General features: G+C 42.7%; 1 protein-coding gene and 1 long non-coding RNA gene across 4 annotated transcripts in view; one reads left to right on the top strand and one right to left on the bottom strand.

Annotated features, from left to right (window-relative positions):
• TSPAN5 (tetraspanin 5) overlaps positions 1-21,313 on the top strand; it is a 171,086-nt gene that overhangs the window by 76,204 nt on the left and 73,569 nt on the right. The window lies entirely within an intron of this gene.
• LOC140623839 (uncharacterized) overlaps positions 18,091-21,313 on the bottom strand; it is a 68,882-nt gene continuing 65,659 nt past the window's right edge. The window contains exon 4 of the long non-coding RNA XR_012023373.1: positions 18,091-18,366. This is a non-coding gene — a long non-coding RNA (uncharacterized lncRNA). The remainder of the gene's footprint in view (positions 18,367-21,313) is intronic.

Raw genomic sequence — 21,313 nt, 5'->3', positions numbered from 1 at the left:
AATTTGAAGTTTTAATAAGATAGGAAAGTAGATGTGTGCACATAAACGAGGTGTGGGGGGAAGTACTGTTTATCTTCTTAAAGATCATGTGAATATCCAGAAGATGAGAGAATACTCTAGGCCTTCAGAGAAAGGAAATAGCTTTTTTTTTTTTTTTTTTTTTCTTTTAAGGAAGATGGATGGGCATGGCTTTGGACACAGTATTCAGGATATTGTACTGTAGTTTCTAATGAAAGAGGAAGAAGTTCATATGTAAGGTACTGATTATTTAGAAAAAAATTTAAACCATAAGATTTTTTTTCATTAATTAGAGATGTAAAAGAGCTTGGATATTATCTCCTGAGCCTCCTTTTCATTCTGAAGAAGAAAACTTACAGTTTAGGTCATATGTATGTTGAAGAGCTTAGAGTGGAAAGATTAGCATTTCTTTGTGTCAGTGTGAAAGAGACAGACAGTACAGGCTTGCTCTTCCCCCATTATATTCTACAACCCCCACTCCCCCCCGTTATAGATATACTACATGTTCAAATCATTCCCCCAAATCCTGAAAACCTGTATATAAATGAGAGTGAGAGAGAGAGAGAGAGAGAGAAGTGCTTGCCCCTGTTAATTTATGTATTTTAAAGTAATTTTACATTTTCCCAAATATTTATATATACACAATGTATTTTATAGTTGTGCTTCATTTTTTTTCAATTTGCCACTACATAGTGAGCTTTCCTCTATGTCACTAGATATTCTTTGAAAAGAGGATTTTGTAAGCTCTGCATCCCTGTGGCTTTGGAGAGCAGATTTGTTCATCACCACTTGGCACTCGGTATCCCAGTGTCTGCTGTGCTTGCACCTCTTAGCCTCTGTATACACTCCAGCTCCTGCCTGCTTCATCCAGGTCTTAATCTTCATCATACTTTCTTATTTGGATGGATTTAAATAAAGAAGAAAGCGGGAAAAGACTGTTTTCACTGGATTATAAAAAGTAGACTTTGGTTGGGCAGGACCATCTGTAACTTGTTTGGTACGGTTGTCATTTATTGTGTGTCCATTGTGGATTCAGCACCCTTCATGCTTGTTAAGCACCCTTCATGCTTTCACATAATATTCATAGTTACCCTGGGTTGGAGGTGGCTTTATTATTTTAGAGAAGGTGAAACGGGGCTGAAAGTAAGGTATGAGGCAGAGCCAGGATGGGAAGCTGTCTCTGTGTCCTTCAATCACACTACTGTTTCTTTTAATTGTGACTCACTAGGCCATTGCCATTGAAAGAGGGGGAGAAATCTCAGTAGGGTACATGATGTACCAGCTTGTGTTAAGGATTACCGTGTCCCTGTGAGACTGTAAATACAGATGGTCCCTTGATTTAGGATAGGTCAACTTACGATCTTTCGGCTTTATAATGGTACAAAAGCAATATACATATAGTAGAACCCATACTTCACATTTTGAATTTGGACCTTTACCAGATTAGTGATATGTGGTACAATATTCTTGTGATGCTGGGCAGTGGCAGCAGCTGTACCTCCCAGGCAGCCACACAGTCCTGAGGATAAACAACCAATGTACTTAGAACCACTCTGTTTTTCACTTTCAGCACAGTATTCAGTAATTTGCACAAGATAGTCAATACTTTATTATAGACTGGGCTTTCTGTTAGATGATCTTGCCAATTGGTAGGCTAATGTAAGCATTCTGAGTGCATCTAAAGTAGGCTGGGCTAAGCTAGGATGTTTGGTAGGTTAGGTATATTCATTTTCAATTTAGGATATTTTCAACTTACCATGGGCTTGTTGGGATGTAACCCCATTGTAAGTTTAGGAAGACCTAGTCCATTGTAAGACCTAGTCCTAAAATCCCTTAAGTTAAAGAAGTCTCTGGGAGAATGCTTGAGATCTCTGAGGAATACTTTAAAATCTCATAAGGATTTGGCTTCTGTTACATGCGTGTATATAAAGTAAATGCTTTTGGTGGAGAACAGAAAATAGCCTTTAACAAAATTTCTCATCCATGAGGGAGGAACACTGCCAATCATTAATAGTTGGTAAGTTTAGAAAAAATAGATGCAACTCAAGTTTCGTAGTGCTAGACCTTTAAAGGTTTGAGAGCTTGATTATTTTGGTGACAAGGGTTAACTTAAGGATTAATGAGTCAGGAGATCTAGAAAGTTAAAATTTCTCTTTGTACCAATTTAGCTCAACAAATACTTTCCCAGACCACATCAAGTCGATAGCCTTGTAGGAAATTCTTGGCCATTTTTTAAATGATGGAATTGTGGCCAGTTTTGTAAATATAGTTTATTCTTGATTCTCTAAACCACGGGTCAGATTAATTACAAAATTAATGCCCTAAAGGAAGTGAGTTGATGAAGATCTGGTCTCTCTGCTTTTTAGCAGTGTTAATGACCCGCTTCCACCATGAGATTCTAATATTCTTGAGTTGTCTAAATGCCTTAGTGTTCTTTGCCATGTAATTTTAAACTGTAGGCACATTTTTGGGATAATTTTTATTCATAATTTGCTTAAAAAATAAACTAAACCAGACTAAAATCTAGAACATTTTGTGCTGCTGCTTATTCTGATTGTTTAGTCATTGGTGGGTAATATGAGGAGAAGATAGTTTGAGAATTCTCGCTCTCAAATCAAAATAGCATTAGATGCCTTAAAGATTTTATTTATTAGATTATTATGTGAGCAAGATGGGGGAGTAGCAGAGCGGGGAGGAAGAGGGAGAGAATCTGAAGCACACTCTGTGCACAGTACAGAGACCAACCTGGGGGCTTGATTTCATGACCCTGAGATCATGACCTGAGTGGAAACGAGGAGTTGGACACTTAACTGTGCCACCCAAGTACCCTAGGTGACTATTTTTGTATGGTTTGAAACAATAGTTTATCTACTTTAAAATAGTTACTCTGATTGCAAAGTTGGTATTTGATGACTTGGAATGATAAAATGCAGTAGACAATAGATAGGAAGAATTGTTTATAAGATGTATTTGTTTGGGTGCATTTGTGTTCATATCATTAGGTCAAACCATAGAAAAGAACTAAAATTCTGGGTCTTTGAGCTTATTTACTCAAGGTAAGAACCCCTTCAGAAATTTCTTTTTTTTTTTTTTTTTCCCTTCAGAAATTTCTAGAAATTATTAGAGTTGCTTGAGTTGGCAGCCATGCACAAAGCATGAACAGAACCAAATAAAACATTTTAAAATTAAAAATGGGCCTTTCTGGTTGGGTTCAGTATGGTAAGGAACTCCCATCTACACTTGCAGCCATGGGGTCCACAGGCCCTCTGTAGTCCATGCACGTCTTTAGCTGCAAGAAGTTGGCTGCATAGGGAGCAGTGACCTCATCAAGGTGAACAGGCTGCCCCCCAGGATAGTGAGCTTTGTATGCTGCATCACAAGCTGCTGGAATCTGTTCTGCTTTGGGCAAGGAGCAATTTGCTAGGTTGGACATCTGAGTCCGCATGAAGGGTTGTGGTCGCGTGGCCCAGATTTATACAGTCCATTCCTAAAGCCCTGGTGGGTTATTACCAGAAGTACATGGATGAGGCTTCCAAGGAAAGTAGAGACATCCTTATCCATTATGACTGGACCCCGCTGGTAGCTGATCCCTGTCGTTGCAAATCCCAGGGAGTTTGGAGGTCTTGGTGCCCACGCTCCCTACCAGAAATCCTACCTATCAGCCCACCATGAGGATCAGGGCTCACCTTTATAATAAACGATGGTCATGGGGGGACAATTAAATTTAAAAAACATGATAATGGAGAAGTATGTGTTCCCAACACCACATAGCCCCTCCACCATTGAAAAAATGGATTTGTAGTATTTTTCTTGGGGCAGAGTGTATGTTACTTCAGTTCAGTCCTTGATGAAAACAACATATGGTTAGTTTTATGAGGACTTAGAGACAGATGGTGACCTATGGGCTAATTATGCAGTGGGCAAGATTCTTTAAACAAATCGCTGTGATTGTGACATGGCTCTTTCTCAGGAGTTAGACAATCTGGACTGTTTATTGTCATATGAGGTAAACATGTTCCAGGTGGATGGGGAGAAGGTGCTACATGAGGGAAGTATATTTACAACTTCTTTTCAACTCCATATTCATTTTCGTGGCTAAAAGCAAAAAGGGAGGCAAGAGCTCAAAGAGGGAATACCACAAAGCCCTGGCTTATGTGAAGGGAGCATGATTTTGGGCAGCTGACTTTCGGAAGGGCTGAGGGTTTCCCCTGTTAAACATCCCCATTTTTCTTCTCATTGCTTTGAATGGACTTCTTTCTGAAGTATTCCTTGCCCTTTGGAAACATAAGGTTGGGAACATAAATAAGCTATTGAGATGAACGCGCCAGGCAGCTTCCACCGCTGAGCCTTCCCACTTGCTTTTCAGTCTGATAGCTCAGGACTCCCTCTCATCCACCCAGCTCATCCCATCTCCTTCTCCCTGACTTGAGTTTACAGTTCTCAGTTCTCTGACATAAGTTCTTACCTGTTTATGATATTACATCTCCTTCCCCAAATGTAAGCTTTGTGAAGGCAGGGGCTTTGGTCTGTTCTCTGCCGTGACCCTGGCCCCTGCAACAGTTCAGGCACATGGCAGTATTTAGATACTTGCTGAAGGAAGTGATTGATGAGTTAAAACTCCTTGAGTTTTCATAACTGTGAATTATGCCTCTGCAACATAGGTTTGGTGCTGTCTAGTTCGTATTCTGATCATCTGTCCGTCTCATGCGTTGCTTCCATGCTCAACAGTTCTAGGATCTGGCCCACTGTGGTGTTGAGGTCTTTCTTCTCTGGGTCCCCCACTGGACTATCCCATCCCTAACAGTGCAAATCTTGGAGGTTCATTGTTGTGTCCACAGTGCCTGGTGATGCTTACTTGTTTGTTAAATGTATGAACAAACTAATACACCAAGGGAATTAGTCACTGCCCTGGGCTCCTTCCTTCATGAACTCCTATGAGGCAGAGGGTTTCATGCCCATTTTATGGATGCTCGACTGAGCAAAGCAGCTATGATTTAAATCCAGATGTCTGACTTTAAGACCTATCTCTGATATATTGGTAGTTCCTAATCTTTTTAAGCACAAGGACCCTCTTTTTTACACTGTCAGATTTCCCAAACCCTACAGGATAGATGTATTTTGTTTTAAATTTTATTTATTTCTTATTATTTTTAAAGACTTTATATTTAGAGCAGTTTTAGGTTTACAGTAAAATTGAGAGGATGGTGTGTAGACTTCACATACACCCCCTGCTCTCACACATGTATGTGCTCCCCCATTATCAACAGTACTCACTAGAATGGTGGAGATAAACCTACACGGGTACATTGTAATGCCCAAAGTCTATAGTTTACCTTAGGGTTTACTCTCGGTGTTGTCTACTTGGTAGATTTGGACAAATGTATAATGATCCATATCCATCATTATAGTACATGTATGTATTTTTGCTTCTCTGATAGAATGGAATTTTATTATACAATTTTTGTAAGTTTAATAGTACTTTTATTAATGTTTTGATCATACTAACATCATAAATGTGAAAAATAACTGACACATTCTGTGGGAAGCCTTGTTGTCCGTGACAATTCTTGGTGCTCCCAGGAGTTTGCCGGCCTCTGGCACAGCACACACTGTCCCCCTGGCAGCCCAGGGCCTCCCACCTGTCACCACATCTGCCCACCCCCAGGCAGCAGACTGTCTCCCCTCCATCAGTGGCCACAGACTTCTGGGTGGGGCCAGTTTCTTCACATGCCCTTCAGTGTCCTCGATTCTCGGCTTTAACTTTTGTCAGTGTAGCTTGGGGCCAGCCCCTTGCATCACTTCTTATTTGTTGCTTTATAATAAGCCTCTGGTTTGAAAGCCAGGTAATCCAGCCCACTAGAACTCGTTGGAGTGAGGAAAGTGAACAGGTGGGGTCTGAGTAAGCTGCAGGAACTCCCACTACCCAGGGTTTGGTCCCTCGTGGCTGGCTGTAGGCCCTGGGAGGCCTGGTTTTTGGGCCTTCCCAGGTACTGTCAGGTGTCACCTGGGTACTTCCTCCACACTAGCCGGTTTCACTTGGTTCTGTGGGAAGAGGGTTGTAAACTTAGGAGTGGTAGAGAGAAGGAGATGCGGGATACGATGAAAGTGCATTGATCTGGTCAAGGCTGAGCAAGGAGAAAGCTGGCTTTCTGTCGATGATTCCTCAAAACCCTGTCCCTCTGTCTGTGTACCTCCCTCCCTGTCTGTGTCCCTCCCTCTGCTAAGCTACCCTGGCTCTCAGCTAGTTCGGACACTGTATTGTGTTTTGTCATACATGTGTTTTTTTCCTTCTGATCCTGTGAAGGGCTGAAATTTGCATTCAAGATTTACATATGCTTATAAGCAGACAAATTAGGGGTATGAACAAGCTGCTGCTGTGGATCGTAGCCTGTCTCACTACAGTGAAATATTAGTTTTTGTTTTGCTGCTTTATCACAGATCATGGCTAAAACTGTTTTTAAGGTGGGAATCTCTAGATTGCAGCCCAGGGTAACCAAGTCCCACCTAGCATATCTCTAGCCATTTGCCATCGTCTGTGCCCTTTTTCCAGGATAAGGTTGAAAAGCCACTATGGAAATGAGGTAATTGCTCTACTTCTTCACACCTTCTTCAGTTTACTCCTCCACCCACCCATCTCCTCATACCCTAATTTTTCCAAAACCAAAATTTAATATATCTGAATATATAAAATTTAATGTATATTTTAAAAATACTTGGTTTTAAGGAATCGTAAGGTAGAGGATATACAGCTAGGCTATGGCATTATTTGCTGTTAACATTATTCTACTTTTTTTGTTTTTAACTAGGAGAATGTGTGAATGGAAAATAAGGGATCAAAAATAAGGTTTTTTAAAACACTGGTAGGCAGCTGAGCTTCTGAAAGTGAGCAAATATTTTCTAAGCTTCCTATCAGCCAGTGCAAAAGTGAAACACAGCCTCATGCTACAAAGTACGTAATATTGCTTAGAGAAGTCATGGAACGTAGTATAGTCTCTATAGTAAATAAGAATTTTTAGGGCAGCTTCCTATAGTGTGCCTCAGTGTTGGCTAGTGGACAATCAGAAATCCCTCAAAAAGAGCAGTCTACCAGGACAAATGCAGTTTAGAAGACTTACTCTATGGAAAGTGTAATGGAAACATTTTTTCCTCAGTCTTCTAGTCTTACTTTTCTGCAAACACAGCTTGTACATTATACTAAGGCTAGAGTGGAGGTTGGGGATGAGGGAGAAAAAGTGTAGGCAGGATGTATCTTGAGCTCTGTGTCTGTATCTGCTTTTTGATATCTCTGCATTTTTTTTATGTCCATCATTCATGCTCCTAGCTCTGTGTTTTCCTCTGTACCTCCATTCACCTGTCATGGTAATTGAGGAAGATCCTTGCCTTTCCAAGATTTCCATTTTTGAGTGGCCCTAGAATATTTTCTTTGGTTTATGCACTTGAGATTATTACTTTTCTGGAAAAGCCTGTTGGGTTGCAAGATAACAGTATCTTGCGATTGCCTTGCTTCCTAATTTTGCCTTTCTTATCAGCCCTGAGATTTTGTGATCTCTTCAATTTTCAGTGAGTAGAAAATTAAATTAATATGAGTCTCAGTTTGGTAATTTTGTACCAGATGATGAAATCAGATGAGTGTGTGGTCTTTATGTAGGCAGGCAATGCGTTACGTAAGGGTTTGGTTTTTGGCCTGGATATTAGATGTTTGCCTTTTTATGGGCTGTCATAGATCTGGCATCTGCCTTTATTTTATTATTGAGAGTTTTCTACACATGTTGCTGCAATCTCTCAGCAAAGAGCACATTTTCTAGTCCTCTTGCTATTTATTTTCACCACGTATAGAATGAAAGATATGGTTTGATATTTGATTTAAAATCAATAAGGTGAAAAAATAACTTTGATTCTTTAAAAAATGATTTAGCTCTTTTGTCTGAAAAAGTTTACTTCTCTTCCCCGTGGTGTTCATTATTTTAGATGTTCCCATTGTACCACCCGTATTTACTAAAATAGCAAATTAACCTGCCTTTTGACGCCACTAGACAGCTTTTTGAAGACAGGGCTCCCGGTGGCTGGTGGAGTGATATCTGGCATATTGTCAATACTCAGTAAACTCTAGTTGAAGCGAAAAAAGTGACCAGCAGTGTAATGAATACCTTTCTGGTCCCAATCAGTCATCGGCTTGCACGTAGTTACTATGTGTCATCGCAAATGAACGTCTCAAGCCAAATTCATGTTTGTGTTTTAGAGATGGGGAGTCCCTGAAATTGAAAATCTCAGAGTCCTCTTTGCATCTTTTTTGCCCCTTTTTGTTTCTTTTGTAATTTCCTTTTTTTTTTTTTTTCCCTTCCTCATTCCTCTTGCCTCTCATCTAGTTTATCTTCTTGGTTCCCTATCTTCTGTGTCTTTTAAGCTAGTTTTGTTGGCACGAGGCCCCCTTGCTTTCCCAGTCACCCTGCAGGTAGCAAAGTGAGTTTTCCCAGGAGGTTTTGTGGAGCAGTGCATTCTAGCGGACATCCTTGGTTCTTGAGGGCCCCCAGCTGTGTAGGCTCAGAAGTGGATTTGATGAGCTTTAACAAGAGTTCATCTCTCCATCACGTTGGCTGGGTTCAGGAAGTGGATATATAAAGCCAGATTGCCAGCCTACTGACTTAAACCGAGAATGGAACTGCTTCTATTTCCCTTTCATGGCCTGGGATTCTAGTGTGGGAACAACCAGCACACATTCTCTTCCTGTAGCCAGGCCTGCATGGGGAGCCAAATCATTATCAGATGCTTAGTTGGCCAGTATGGAATAAAAACAAAGAGAAGTTAAGTGTCAGATGGCATCAGGTTAAGTCCAAGGCATCCATTTCACGGTCAGGAGGCCTGCCAGTGGGAACACCCAAAAGGAACCAACTTCAGCTGCCTGCCTCCTGCTCTGCAGCAGGGCTGACTTGGCCAGGAGGTCTCAGGATGCTGCCTTTGGCTCCCTTCTTCCTACTGCTCTCAGAGGCCAGGCTGCCACGGCTTTCTTACCAGGCCCCATCTGACAGACATGCTTGCCCCTAGATTTAATACTTTCAGTTTTGTAATGTTTAGCTGTTTCTCTGGGATGTCTTTGCCCATCCTGACTTGAAAAATTTAGTTCTGAGAGCAGTATGATTTTCCCAATTTCAGAGCCTCCCTATTAGTTAACACCTCCTCCCCATCCTGTAGTTCTTCTTCTTCTTTTTTTTTTTTTTCAAATCCTTTTATCCTCCCTGACTTTTATTGATGGAAGTCTACATTTCATTGCCTAGTCTTTGAGGTCCTCTGTCAGCCTGCCTGAGCTCTCCAGCCTTATTTTCTACCCTCTTCCTATCAGAGCAGAAGCCCCCAGTATAAGTCCTCTTAGGTCTCTGCTGGGGTTTTCTGAGCCCTAAAAATTTGTCTGGTCTATCTCATAGGATTGTTGTCAGGGCCAAGTAAAATGATGTGTTTTCATTTATTTATTGGTGCAAGACTGTGCATGGGTGAGGTGACTTTTTTTTTTTAAGAGTTTATTTATTTATTCATGAGAGACACAGAGTCAGAGACACAGAGAGGCAGAGACATAGGCAGAGGGAGAAGCAGGCTCCATGCAGGGAGCCCTTTGTGCCCTGAGCCAAAGGCAGAGGCTCAACCGCTGAGCCACCCAGGCGTCCGTGAGGTGACTTTCTTTAAGCTAGCTTACGCTGAGCTTTTTATAAACACTTTACATGCATTATTTCACTTGGTCTGCTTTGAAGTAGATACTGTTATCACCCGCGTCTTACAGATGAGGAAAATAAAGTTCAGAGAGGTCAGTGTTTGTGCCTCCAAAATCTCTGGTCTGTTAAAGGCTATTAGAATCTGTCCAACCTGCTCTCGGCTTCCAGTGCCCTCTGCTATGTGATGCTGCATTCTCCACTCACCCCCCAAACGGTCCAGCTCATTTCTGCATCTCTACCCTTTCCTCCTAGCTAAGAGCTGCCCTCCTTTCCAGGCCTCTTTCAGTTGTACCCCTTCTCTCCTTTTCCTCTGCAGCCCTCTTTGCTCACTAGTATCCCTGAACTCCTGTGGTACTCAGGGATGTACCAGGGTCACTCCCAGCTGGGGTTATATTCAGGCTGTGCTGTGTTGCCTCAAACAAGTCAACTAACCTCTCTGAGTCGCTGGAAAAAGGGGCATAACAATGACTATTCCCTCATGGTGTTTCTGGATTATTCCATAAAATAGCATGTGTGAAAGTTCTTTGTAAATGGCTGGGTGTTACTGTTTTCCTCAATAGATCAAACTTATTTTTACTTTGACCCACAATAAGGAATACATGAGAACATCATGACTTGGTAGTAGTGAACATACATACTTGATTCAGAAGTTCCACAAGAACTCTGTCTCCTAGTCTATGTGCATGTTGTGAAAGACCGTGCTGATTTTGACCCATTCGATTGATTTTGACTTTCCACCATGGAAGGCTACACACAGTTTGGAAAAAAAATCACTCGCCTTGGATGACAATAAGCCCCTTGAGGGCAGAGAGAGCATTTCATTCTTCGGTATATATCCTGCGAGGCCTAACCGGTTGCAAGAAATTCGGTCAGTTCCGGTGGATGGATTTTCCTGTGGGGGTGGGAGGAGGAGATTGAAGCTGCGATGCAATCATTTATTGAGTGTGCCCCTTTGCAACCCTTTGCGAGTATTGGCCAGCAAGCCGCCAGGGGCAGCTTTGTTTCTGCCGAGCTCAGGAGCCTGCACCCTCTTGAAGACGTCGTGCCGGCGTCCCTGCACTTGGCGGGGTCAGCTGCAGCACAGCTGTTTCTGCCACAATCGGCCGCAGTGTTTGGTTCCTCCTCTCCAGGCCAAGGCACGTTTGTTGGCCTGGGGGGTGACGCGCTGGGTTGGATTCTGAGTCCCCTGGCGTGCACGCTCTGCCTCTGCCCGGGGGCACGCACCCACCTGTCCCGGTGTTGGCCCTGCTGGGAAGCTCGGCTGCCTCTGTGCTCCCGCCTGCCTCCCCAGCACGCAGGCTTCCAGGGTGAGAGCCTCTCACGGCGTACATCCTCGGCGGGAGGAAACAAGCCCGCTGCTGTGGTGCCTTAGCACCAATTTGTCACCCACTTCACTCGGCGCTGGCCCTCGGCTTCTCCGCTGTATGGTATCTTTCTTTCCCATGGCTGCTCCAGCTGGGCTCTAGCCTGACACTGGAATCACATGTTTTGGCTCTAGCCTTTGGCAGTCTTCTCGAGGTTGTCAGCATACATCCCTACTGCCATCTTTTTCTGATGCAAAATCTTTTCATTTAATAGATGTTTGTTTTTTGTTTTGTTTTCCTGGGAGACTTGCTTAGGCTGATGCTTTTTCTCCTCCCCCCCCCCCCCCAGGAGGAAAAAAAAAAAAAAAAAACCTCAGGGTTTTATGTGCCAAAGTCATAGACTGATTTCCCGCCACTTGCAGAAAATGCTGGGCTTTGCTTTGTTTTCAACACCATCAGCACACGCATAACTCTTGTTCTGCTTCAGTTCTGTTCAATGTTGCTGGCTTCTCCTGACCCTAGAAAGAGTTTAGAATTATTAGCCTGGCTTGTGAGCACTCCTATAACCTCGGGAGTCCGAGTAAGGGAAACTTTTTCTGCTATTTTCCTAAAAGAGACCTAGCAGACAGCTGTTGCCACCTCTCCTCCCCTTTCTCATCCAAATGTGTCCAAGCTGCTCTCTGCCTATTTCTTTCTCTTCTCTCTAAAGCCAGAGGACTTTCCCTCGCGTTTCTCTGTGGCTTCTAAATTGCTCACATGGCTTTTTTTTTTTTTTTTTTTAATTTTTATTTATTCATGAGAGATACAGGCAGAGGGAGAAGCAGGCCCCACGCAGGGAAGCCCGATGCAGGACTCGATCCCGGGTCTCCAGGATCACGCCCTGAGCCAAAGGCAGACCAACCGCTGAGCCACCCACGCATCCCTCACTTGGCTTTTTATCCAGGCTTGTACTACATGACTTCACGAGTTCACGCCTAGGGAGCCCCTGGCACGACCTGGCTCACAGAAGCGTTTTTTTGGTTGTTGTTTTTTTGTGATTGGACCACGTGACGACGGCATCCGTTTATGCCTGAGTTGGGTGCACAGGTGGGGCCTGTGTTCTGGGCTGGTGGAGAAGGAAGGAGAGAACACAAGGCCCTAGGCTGACCATTGGCAGCTGTGATTTACTCCGCAGAGATGTTGCTTGTGTGGCTTTCAAACAGCCCTTGGGTCCTTAGCAGCTTACAGTAAAGGCTGCAAAAAAGCTGGCAACTTCAGCTCCTGTAGGAAATTTGTAACTTCCCTACTTGAAAGCAGACTGAATCTAGCACAGAGCAGTGGGGTTGGATGTATATGAATGTCACCTCAACAACAGTATTTTCAACAGTTCCATTCCAAGAGGATTAAGTGAATTTGGGAAATCCATATATGGCGAAAATTTCTCAACCAGTAAATGGAGGGGTCTACTGTGTATCTGTATCCTCTACAATCCTCAGAGACCCCTGAAATGAGATGAAAAGTTGATCAAAATTTCTCATGCAAAAGTAGAAGAGCAAGAGATCCGATCCACATGGAGATTCTATCAGGAAGTAATCAAATAAATATGTATCTAAAATCCTATTAAAATGCTCAACAGTCATTAGAAACATGCAAATAGGGGCACCTGGGTGGCTCAGTGGTTGAGCGTCTCCCTTGGGTTCAGGTCGTGATCCCGGGGTCCTGGGGTTGAGTACTGCTTTGGGCTCCCTGCATGGAACCTGCTTCTCCCTCTGCCTATGTCTCTCTCTCTGTCTCTCATGAAAAAAATAAATAAAATCTTAAAAAAAATATATATATATATAAGCATTTTAAAATTTAGTTGGCATGTAAGAATTGAATGTTCCTGTGATTTTAATAAAAAAAAAAAAATCTCATTGCACAAGGGGAGGAAAAAACCCAAGTGTCAAAAGGAAAAATGCCCTTTATCTACTTATGCAAACAGTCCCTTGTTCCTGGCTGTCACAAAGGACATGACGAGCCATATTGTGCAGGGTCCAAGGTTCATGAGAAGCAGGTTTGTAAGTGGCAGGTAGAGGGAAAGTGATTTATGTTCCATGAAAATTCATTCAGCGGTTGTAGCACTCCCAGGGCATCTGACGCTTAAGGGAGCCATTGTCTTAACATTGGGGGACCAAAAGGCTTCAGTTACTGAAGGGGGCTGGTTTGGGATAGCCATATCCTGTCTCCCTTTCCAAGGAAGGGCAGGAACAAGTTTGTCCAGGGTTTTTTAAAGAAGAAATTCTTGTGCTTTCTAATCTAGTTACAGTAGAAATTAAAGTAGAACCTTAAACATTAGGAACACAGTCAATTTTCATGTCAGGATCCAAGCAAATGGTGGAAGTTAAATCAGATACAAAATGTGTACAAAATGTGTGAATGTTATTTACTCTCGTTTAGTTGTTGAGAAAAGAAATGAATGGCTGGCTATGAGGTTAGGTGTGAGGAGCAGTCATTAGTAATGGATAAAAGGGCTCAGAGTGAGATTAATTTAGATGACCCATATTTAGCTTCTGCTTTTATTTCATTCCGTTTGTTTTTTCATTCATCTAAATTAACTGCCAGAATTGCATTTCTCAATATGTAGAACAATGGTCAAGAAGTGTTTTTGTGTTTCATAGTAGACCGTTATTTTTATTTACGTGACTCGGAAAATAATAATGAAATTTTACATACAACGGCATAATTCTTGTCAAAGATTTTATTTTGGGGGCCAGAAATTAAGAATTTGATAGAATGGCTAGAATTTGTTTTCTCAAATAACACGTAAACTGTATGTATCATTTAGGCTTCTAATACTTCTTAAAAAAAAAAAAGATTTTATTTATTTGAGAGAACACACAAGGGTGGAGGTGATGAGCAGAGGGCAAAGAAGCTCAAGTAGACTCTGTACTGAGCACAGGGCCAATGCAGCCCCCATCCCAGGACCCTGGGATCAAGTACCTGAGCCAAAATCAAGAGTCAGTCACTCAACCGACTGGGCTTCTGACACTTCTTTTGACTTTTTGGTTGTTTGAAAAGCCTAGAAGGGAGGCGGCAGTGACAGCAGAAGGAAAAAAAAAATAAGTGAAATTGTTGCCTGTTGCTTCAATATGGTGTGATAACTGTCTTCCTTTTAATTTTGTCATAAACTTTGAGCATCTGCCTGGACCAAGAAGTGCTTATTGGTCCTAGGCCTCAGAAAGCTGATAGTTTAATATTAGTTTTCGTCAACCTTCACACCACCAGGTTTGGGGCCAGCTAATTCAAAGCAGGGGCTGTCCTGTGCCCAGTAAGCTGTTTAGCAGCATCCCTGACTCCACCCACTGGATGCCAGCAGATCTCCACCTCCTGTGTTGTGACAACCAGAGATGTCTCTGCACATCGTGCTTCTCCCGCAAAGGACATTTGACAGTCAGCCCCGTTTCAGAACCACTGGTTTGATACTGTGTGTACCTCGCTGCAGAAACTCCGCATTCTGTGCCATTATAGGGCTTCAGTTTTTATGTTTATTTCTAGTTTTGGAAAAGCCATTTGAGAGTGCCTTGAAGGGGTGCCTGAGTGGCTCAGTCAGTTAAGTGTCTGCCTTTGGCTCAGGTCATGATCTTGGGGGTCCTGGGATCGAGCCCCAAGCAGGCTCTCTGCTCATTGGAGAACCTGCTCTTCCCTCTTCTGCTGCCCCTCCCACTCCACTCATGTTCGGTCTCTAGCTTTCTCTCACAAACAAACAAATAAATAATGAATCTTTTTTAAAAAAATGCCCTGAAGTTACTTTTATCCTAGTCTCCGAATGCTTGAAGGCAGGGGGAGAACTGTTGTCTGTGTCTGGGTGACCCTGTAGGTGTAGGGGGGTTTCATCATCTCCAGCAGCATTTTACAAAGAAAACAGAGCCCTGGAACATGAAGCCAAAGGAAGACCCCTGAGATCTTCATGAGAGAGCAGGGGGAGAACTTTGCAGGAAACTCCTGATATTCCCTGTAGCAATGGAATTGTTGAGACTAGGAGAGGTGTAGAGGTTAGTAAAATTGTGACCTTCACTGAGGGGGTATAGAACAGTTTTGAAATGATGCCTAACAGAAAGAGGTTTGCTTTGTCCTTTTTCTCCCTCACATGCCTTCTCCCTTTTTCTTCTCTTTCCTTCCTCTCACCTCTTCTTGTTTTGGAGGAGCTCTTTTGGCAAACCTGTTGCTCATCTATGCAATAACTTTGCTGAATTAGAAAAAGATGCCCTTCCCTCTGGTTTCATTACAGGTGTCTACCAGAGAAGTAACGTGGCAGTTGTACAAAACTGCAGCGACCCAGAGCCACTAGAGCTCTGGAAGTTGTGCAGTGTACAACTTGTATAGCAGTTGTGGCCGTGTTTGGACAATTTTCTTTATTCCCAAGACATTGGCTATCACCTGAATGCCGCTGATTCTCCCGTTTTTGACCTTAGACCAGAACTTTTTCTGGAGCATTGTGCCTGCATGTCCAACATTTCCTCTTGGAAAACCCTCTTGGAAATTTCCTCTTGGAAAACCCTCAAGCATCCCCAGTGGAACAGATGCAAAATTGGATTACTGCCGTTTTCTCCAAAGCTGCTTTTCTTTGTATTTAAGTCCTCTTAGACTCTTTTTTTCTAGATATGTAAAATCACAAGCCTCTGAGCGCTCCCCATATAAGTTCCTGAATCCTGTTATTTACCCCCACTCCCCTCTTATTTCAGTGTTAGCCTCCTATCGTCTGAGGCCTGGGCCCTTGTAGACATCTCTTAAGGCGCCTCTTCTCTAGGGTCATCGCTCCTTCATGCCGCTTTCAACTAGAGTGCTCTTATAAAATGCAAATCTGAAGTTGTCCCCATCAGGACTCTCTGATTCCTTCTCCTTTCTCATTCCTGCCTCCTCTGCGGCCTTATTTCTAACCTTACCTCCCGCCCCAAATCTTCGGGCATTCCCAATGTGCTGAGTGCAGGCCCTGTTCCAGGCCCTTGGAGATTCAGCAATGAATAAAACCAATTTCTTGGGGCACCTGGGTGGCTCAGTGGTTGAGTGTCTGCCTTTGACTTAGGTCATGATCCCGGGGTCCTGGGATCGAGTCCCGCATTGGGCTCCCTGCAGGAAGCCTGCTTCTCTCTCTGCCTATATCTCTCTCTCTCTCTCTGTGTCTCTCATGAATAAATAAATCTTAAAAAACAAACAAACAAACAAACAAAAACCAAACAAACCAGGTCCTTGCCCTCCTCGAACTTATCTCTAGAACATTGAGATATTTAAGCCTTTGCTCGCCTTCTTCCTCTAGGATGCCCACCCACGGCTCATCTGCCTGGACCACGTCTGCTGGAATTTCAGGACTCAGCTACAAGGTCACAGTCTCTAAGTCTCTAGCAGAGTTAGCACTCCTCCTTTTTAAAGTCCTCTTTGCATCCTGAACTTCAGTACTCCCCTGGAGTTGGGCCTCGCCTTCCTAGGCTTTGTGCCCTGACACCTTAAGCATACTTGCCTAGCACTTAGTAGTTGGATTGGATTACTGCCGTCTATTTATTTATTTATTTATTTATTTATTTATTTATTTAATAAATTTATTTATTATTTATTTATTTATTGAATGAAGGGTATACAAGGATGGACACTTTTCTGGATCTTGTCCATATCTAATATTCCTGTCTGCTCATGCTCTTTCCTCTGCCAACAATATCTGCCTCTATACCCCTCCCATCCCTTAGGAGCCACTGATTCTGTTCTTAAAAATGTCCTTATTGTGAACTCTGGCTAATTCATTTCCTTGATTGCCCTTTAACAGAACGAATTGCTTTTTTCACTATTTTGGTAGCATCTATTCAATTAATATTTGATTAATACTTAGTACCTACTATTGGCCAGGAGTTGTGGCAGGCTCTAGGGATATGAAAATGGAGAGCATTTTGTTCCTGCCTCACTGTGTGCTTGGCCAGTGGCCAGCTGCCCCGTGGCAGCAGGGTTGAGGGACCCAGGCCCCTCCCATATGGCTCTGCTGACCTCATTATGCTTCACTGTATGCGGAAGGGAGGAAAAGAGGGCATGGAGCAGACATGCCTGCTTCTGAAAGGTTTGCCTCAGGAGTGACACATAACACTTCTTTTACATTCCACTGATAAAGACAAGTCACAAGACCACCCCAAACTGCAAGGGCAGCTAAACGTGTGGTCTTGCTGGGTGCCCAGTGCAGTTCTGGTACACAGCTAGCAAGCCCAGCCAACATGCCCTGTTATAGTGGTTGCAAACTGTGTTATTATTAGTTGCCCATGTATAAGTTATCTTTGTTTAGAGTACTTTCACCCAAAATACTTTTATGACTTGTTCCCCCATTTCATTTAAATCTCAATCTCAAAAAAAAAAAAAATAAATAAATCTCAATCTCCTCAGAAAGTCTTCCAAGTATAAGGTGACCCAATCTAGAAAAACTCCCCCTCCCCTTATTATGCTGCTTTTTTCCCCCTTAAGTACCCCAGTTGCTCCTCTATGGTTTTTGTCTCCCCGTCTCACCTCCTCATCTCTCCCCGCCCACCCCTAATATAAGTGCCAAGAGGACACAAGGTTGCTTTTGCTTACTGCTCTGTGTACAGAGGTTGGAATAGTGCCTGGCACTTCAAGGATTATGAACTCCTTGAAGGCAAGGGTTTGTCTTTCACGTTTCAGTAAATATTTGGTGAGCAGTGCCCTTTGTGAGGCAGGCACTGAGGGCACAGGGCAAGGAAGGTATGGGCCCCTGCCTTCCTATATGTTCTATTTGATATCTCTTTCAGCTTCATTCTCTTGTACTTAGCATTTAGAAACATTTAAATGCATGTTTGTGGAGGGTAGAAAAATTCATTAACAGCGTACTTAGAAAATCTCCCTGTAGAGAATATATTACTCAGTTTTAGGAGATTGTGATAATTCATGTAAAAGATTTTGCAGATTATGGGGAAAACTTGGATGAAAATCTACCCTGCTCTGCCTCAGCCTTTGAAAAAGTCTGCCTCTAAGTCACTCTCTTCGTTGCTAATAATACCACCAGTCGGGGGGACACTTGAATAAAGAGGCATTTGTCACCAAATGGTAAATTAGAAGTGTGTCTTGTTATCTGGGTGGAATCCATAGTCATTAAGCAGCGTTGGACTAAATCTGATTAGAATTTAGAATCTTCTTGGAGACGGATGGAAATGCGGATCTGTTTGCAAAAAATAGCTTTTTCCACCTTAAGATGTTATGGATTAGGAAAAGATTAAAATTAATTTTAAGGGTATGCTCGTCTTTGAAGTGTTTGGTTGCGTGCTGGTGGAAGTTCTTCAGGGAAAGGACGTCTCAGAAGCAGGGAGTAAAAACAGCTCAGTGCAGTCCATCAAGGCATTCTGTGTGGAGGAAAAAATAACCAAAATGCATGTTGGTGTTTTGTTGGCTATACCAGTTGGTTGGCTTAAGTTTCAACTTTCTACCAATTGTGAAAATTTAGCCTTAATTTAAAGAGCACTTGAACGTTCAGTTTCTGTCTGAGGATATGGGGACCAAAGAACATAGCTCTGGCTTGTCTGTAGGTACGGTTTTTGCGCATACAGAAGAGCTTTTATTTATTTATTTATTTATTTTTTAAAATATCTTTTTTTTAATTTTTATTTATTTATGATAGTCACAGAGAGAGAGAGAGAGAGGCAGAGACATAGGCAGAGGGAGAAGCAGGCTCCATGCACCGGGAGCCCGATGTGGGATTTGATCCCGGGTCTCCAGGATCGCGCCCTGGGCCAAAGGCAGGCGCCAAACCGCTGCGCCACCCAGGGATCCCCAGAAGAGCTTTTAGAATGTTTTTTTTTTTTTAAAAGAATCTTTTTTTTGAAAGATTTTATTTATTCATGAGAGACACACAGAGAAAGAGAGAGAGAGGCAGAGACATAGGCAGAGAGAGGAGCAGGCTCCACGCAGGGAGCCTGATGTGGGACTCGATCCTGGGACCCCAGGATCATGCCCTGGGCCAAAGGCAGGCACTAAACCACTGAGCCACCCAGGCGTCCCATGCCACCCAGGCGTCCCCTTAATCATGTTTGAAGTATTTTTTTACTAGTGATTATTAAAGTAATTCAAGCAAAATCAGTATCTAATGATGGTAAAAAAAAAAAAAAAAGCTTCAAGTGTTCAAGAAAATGGTGTGTATGTAATAATTTAGCATATATAAATGTCTAAATTCTCTTGTGAACTCCTACTCGTCAATTCTTTATTATCGTATTTTTACTCATATTTATAAATTTTTCTTCCTTTCTGGTTAAGGACGGGGATAAATAAGGATAGATTTAAAAACTTTCCCCCTCATTATAACATCGCCCTATTAGGTTGTTAATGCCAGCAACATTCATTTTGAATATCTGGTCATGTTTTGCCATTTGTACATATTATGTGTACAGTTATTCTTTATGATTTCCAGATCTGACAGGCTGGGAAGGGAGAGTGTAGCCTGATAAGAAATCCTACCAAAACAGCAATGCCTTTTTGTGGCAGGGGATGTAGGAGGGACATTGTCTTACTGTCTGTTGATGCTCTTGGCGTTTTTGAAGGGCTTGTTTGCATCTGTATGTTGCTGCATTGTGTTCAGGAAAGGAAACATGTAAGCCAGAAAGAGTACAGGTTTGAGGCAAAGAGGCTTGGGTTAGAATTCTGCTCTGCTACTTACTCTTTGATGGAGTTGTTTCTCATTGCTGATTCTGTGTCATCCTTATCCAAGTGAGGACGTTAACAGGACCTACCCCACAGGGTACTGGGAGTTTAAAGGAGAAGACCTATGGAGACTCAGCACAGGGTAGGTGGGGACTCTTGTCCTCGCTTATGCTCTGCTGCTGAGAACAAGGATTGGAAATTTTCAATTTGTGTCCGAATAACAGCCTGAAAAACCTAGCTGTTTCTCAGACTCAGGCCTGTTCACAGTCTGATCCGCTTGCCCACGTTGGATTTCCAATGACTTCACTCTTCTCTGAGGCTTGGTAAGTGTGAACAGGTGGTCAGCAACATGGAAGGCTCAAGGGAAGCTAGGAAAAGCTAAAACTAAATATCAGAATTGAGAAACTGCCTTCCTGGAGTGTTTGGATGACAGGGGTAGGGAAGGGGGGGGTGGGTAAATACAAACAAAAAACAACAAAAAACCCTACCAAACTTTTAAAAGTACTTTGAAACATTCTCCATATGTTAAACAGGAGCCTGAGCAGAGGGAGTAGATGGATCCCTAAGGTTACCTGCACACACGTGTGGGGACACACACACACAGCAGCAGTGCATAGGCCACTTACCCTCGCTTCTCTGCAACTTTTAAAGCTTTCTGTTTAATCTCACTCTGGCATTTGGTCGGTCTGAACTTAAATTTGCCAGCATGGAGATTGAGATCCAGGGGTAATGTAAAACATGCGTTTTAATTGCTAATTTCATTAAAAATTAGTTTTTTAAGCTTTTTTTTTTTTTTTTAGGTTTTTAGTTGTCTAGTCTTATATTCCATTAGAATTTGAAATGCTTTTAATTTTTTCAGTGGCTTTTAAAAATTGGAGTAGTCTACCAGTGTGAAATTTTAGAGAGAGAAAAAAATTTTTTTAGATTGCTTTAAGGAGAGGAAATCTTAAGCAGGTTCCACGCCCAGTGCAGACCCCAACTTGGGACTCGATCTCGTAACCCTGAGATCATGACCCGAGTGAGCCAAAACCAAGAGTCAGGCACTTAACTGACTGAGCCACCCAGACACCCCCCCCACCCTCGTTTTTTTTTTTTTTTTTTTTTTTAAGATTTTTTTATTCTCAGTTCTTTGAGACAAACATACCTTTTATTTATCGTTAGCCTTCTTTCAAACTGCTGTGTTTTTTTTTGTTTTTGTTTTTTTTATTTATGATAGTTACAGAAAGAGAGAGAGAGAGGGAGGCAGAGACACAGGCAGAGGGAGAAGCAGGCTCCATGCACCAGGAGCCCGATGTGGGATTCGATCCGGGGTCTCCGGGATCGCGCCCTGGGCCAAAGGCAGGCGCCAAACCGCTGCGCCACCCAGGGATCCCCTGCTGTGTTTTAAAGTTGGTATTTGAGTGATCAGTAAAATAGCCCCAACCCCAAAGAGGATTCTAAAGTGGGTTCCTGTGTCCTACTCAGGGACATAGCTGACTAAAAAGTCTTGGTAAATAAAACCCTTACTCCTTTAGCCATGTGGGATGACTGATACATTACAGTGTAAGCTACTACTTATAACTATGGTGGGGCTCCTGGGAAGGGAGGTGACCCCTTTCAACATTTATTAAATCTGATATTTTGGAGCGCCATGCAAACCTCACATCTCAATATATT

This window comes from Canis lupus, chromosome 33, assembly GCF_048164855.1.
Source record: "Canis lupus baileyi chromosome 33, mCanLup2.hap1, whole genome shotgun sequence".
NCBI classification, from domain to species: domain Eukaryota; kingdom Metazoa; phylum Chordata; class Mammalia; order Carnivora; family Canidae; genus Canis; species Canis lupus.
The sequence above is the reverse complement of the archived record's forward strand: the minus strand, read 5'-3'. Positions and strand labels throughout refer to the sequence as shown.